Raw genomic sequence first — 3,318 nt, 5'->3', positions numbered from 1 at the left:
AGGTTGTGTTTAAAGCAATGTATTAATGCTAATTAGCATGTTTTGATTGTTGTAGAGTGAAGAAAAGAATGAAAATCATTTTTGTGTGTGTGTATGGTGTTGGCCGTATGGCCCCCCTTTGTGTGGATTGAGAATGAACGAATCGTCGTTAGTATTTTAGTTGTCGTCGTTATGGATTCTAAGATGAAAAATGCAAGTTTAATGACTCAAAGTGATGTTGTGTTGGTTATGGGTTGATTTGGAAGTTAATGTGAATTTTATGTAATTTTTGTATTTATGAGAATTGCATTGTTAATGTGCGGATTAATGGTGTAAATTATGAATTTGGAAGAGAAGAATGTGTTTGGTGTTGTTCTCGGGTTTGGAGACAATTTCGGGTGAGTTGGGATATGGTTTTGGTTGTTTGGGAAATTGTGTGAATTGTTTAAAGCATTCTTGAATATTGTTTGTATGGTTTTGGATTAGTAATCGAACGTATAAACGTTGATATTGGTTTGAATGTAAGTAATTGAAGTAAGTATGTCGGAATATTATGAATGTTGTGAAGTTATGTAAAAAGAGCTATTAATGTTAGAATGCAATGTGAATTGATTATTGATGTTGTAGTTTGGTTGTTAGTGTTGTGTTGTTGAATTTGGCCGAGTTGAAATCTCGGGGTTGGTGTATTTACAGGGGAAATGCTGCCCGAATTTCTGTAGAATTTGGTAGTTGTTGGAATTGGGTTCCTAAATGCCTTTCGCTAACATTTAATATTTAATGACGTATTGTAGATTTTGGGAAATCCGCGATGTAAGATTGGATTAGCTTCGAGAATAGACGAGGTATGTAAAGCTTGTCTTTCCTTTCTTTTGGCATGTCTTAGATCCAGGTAGGTTATGAAATGATTCCGAGGTGACTCTATTCTCACGATCCGAGCATAATTACGATTCTTAACCGTCCCTTGATATTCATATGTTTGATATAGATGAGCTATGGTTCCTATGCTCCTTGTACGGTTGGATTTTTGAATGTTGCATAAGAAGATTGTTTGTGTAAAGGACTCCTGCTTTTAAAAATGTTCCGTAACTACGAACGACCGTAACTTTCGCAGACGAGCTCGGATCGTCTCGAAATGTTCATAGGAGGTTCCATCACGAGTAATAATCCTAATCTTCATAAGCGGGCTCGGATTGGTTTGATGCTCGTCCGTGGGCCCCGAGACCTTTCTCTGTTCGTTTGTAACGGTTCCTTTGAAAGAACTTAATCCGATTATCGTCCTAACCCTCGAGCGACTATTATTTAATTATCTATCGAGTCTGTAACGACGATTATGATCTTGATTCCCGTAATCTACTTCATACGATTTGGATATGTACCTATGACATCTAAAGTCCTAATTGATATGATTCCGGGCGACAGTCAAAGGAAACGTAATTTGACTATTGTTTGGCCTTTAAATGGAAGTTCGTTTGATCATTCTGTCGAGTCGATAGTGATGCTCTGTATGTATATGGTTTCTCACTACTCCGCTCGTGCATGTTATGGTTACTTCATTCACCGAGTCCCGGGCCGGGTATGTATTCGTGCACAGACGTTTGGGCATTATCCACCGAGTCCCTCATTAGAGGGCCGGGTACGGTATGTATATGATATTTCACCGAGTCCCTCACTAGAGGGCCGGGTACGGCATGTATGTGATATTTCACCGAGTCCCGAAAGGGCCGGGTACGACCGAGTCCCTCATATAGGGCCGGGTACGGTATGCATATGACATTTCACCGAGTCCCTCACTAGAGGGCCGGGTACGGTATATATGTATATATATATATGATTACATGATGGCTATGTATGATGATTATATGATTTCACTCACCGAGTCCCTCGCTGAGGGCGGGTACGGTATGCATATATGATGACATTATGATATGACACGGACATACATGATATATGATTTAAAGGCAAGTATTCTGATTTTCTGTCTTCCGATTTTTCTGATTACTATACTTGTTCTGTAAACCCCAGTTCAGTTATGATTCTGTTTATTGTATTCCATGCTTTACATACTCAGTACATATTCCGTACTGACCCCCTTCCTTCGGGGGCTGCGTTTCATGCCCGCAGGTACAGACGGCTTGTTTCGGTGAGCCGCCGGTTTAGGACCTGTTTCTTTGTTGGAGTGCTCCCTTGTCCAGAGCCCACACTCTAGTACAGACTTTTCTGTTGTGTATGTATATATGTTATTCAGCGGTACGGCGGGGCCCTGTCCCGTCATATGATTCTGTTATTACTCTTAAAGGTCTGTAGACATGTCTGTGGGTTGTGGGTAGTATAGACAGTTGCGTTTGCGTTTTGTACATTCCAGGTTATTCGTATGATATGTATTTATGTATATGCTTCACCGTGCCTTTCGGTATGTATAAATTCTTAGCATGTTTGCTATGAGTTGATTATGGTTGGTAGAAGGTACGAGTGCCCAGCTCGGGTACTAGTCACGGCCTACGGGGTTGGGTCGTGACACAAGTGGTATCAGAGCGGTTCATCCTCGGAATGTCTACAGACCGTGTCTAGTAGAGTCCTGTTTATCGGTGTGTTGTGCACCACATCTACAAACAGGAGGCTACAGGACATTTAGGATATTACCCTTCTTTCTGATCTTAGATCGTGCGATAGAGCGTGTTATCAGGATGATCCTCTTCTAACGAATTGTTATGTTTTCAGCGATGCCTCCGAGAAAGGCGACAGCTACCCAGAAGGGCAAGTCCACGGCGACGGGAGAGACTAGCCGGGCCGGATGACTACTAGGGCAGGTGCCCAGCATGTAACATCCTTCCCCCCTTTAGAACATTCGTCCTCGAATGTTCAACTAATCTTATAAGGTGGCATGGGACCTCGGGGAAGATTCCGTTATTACCATAACACATAGTCGTACCTACCAATCATACTCTTTCCTTCCTTCTCTATCTTATTGCTAACTTCAATTGAACTCTTCTCTACTCCTTGGTTTAGACTTCGTCTTTCAACTTTTCGTTCACACATCGTAAATGCGCAATCCTAGCTTCTCGTTTGCCTCTTACCCAGACTTGCAAGATTTCCAAAAACTTCCGGGGGTCACCCGTCACAATTTACTCTCGCTAGCACGCTTAACCTCGGAACTCCGATGAAATACGATGCTTTAATCCCGATATAATCGCGTCCACCCCGTCACACGACCTTCGTCACATAATGCGGAGTAAATTGAAGTTCTAAGGGTTTCAAAACCCCTCGCCCAAAACGTTTACTATTTTTTGCCCCCTTTTCCGCCCCCGGGCCCTTCTCCTACGGACTTCCTCTTCCCCTTCC

Source organism: Lycium ferocissimum, chromosome 7, assembly GCF_029784015.1.
Source record: "Lycium ferocissimum isolate CSIRO_LF1 chromosome 7, AGI_CSIRO_Lferr_CH_V1, whole genome shotgun sequence".
Classification (NCBI taxonomy): Eukaryota; Viridiplantae; Streptophyta; class Magnoliopsida; order Solanales; family Solanaceae; genus Lycium; species Lycium ferocissimum.
Note: the sequence above shows the minus strand (reverse complement) of the source record.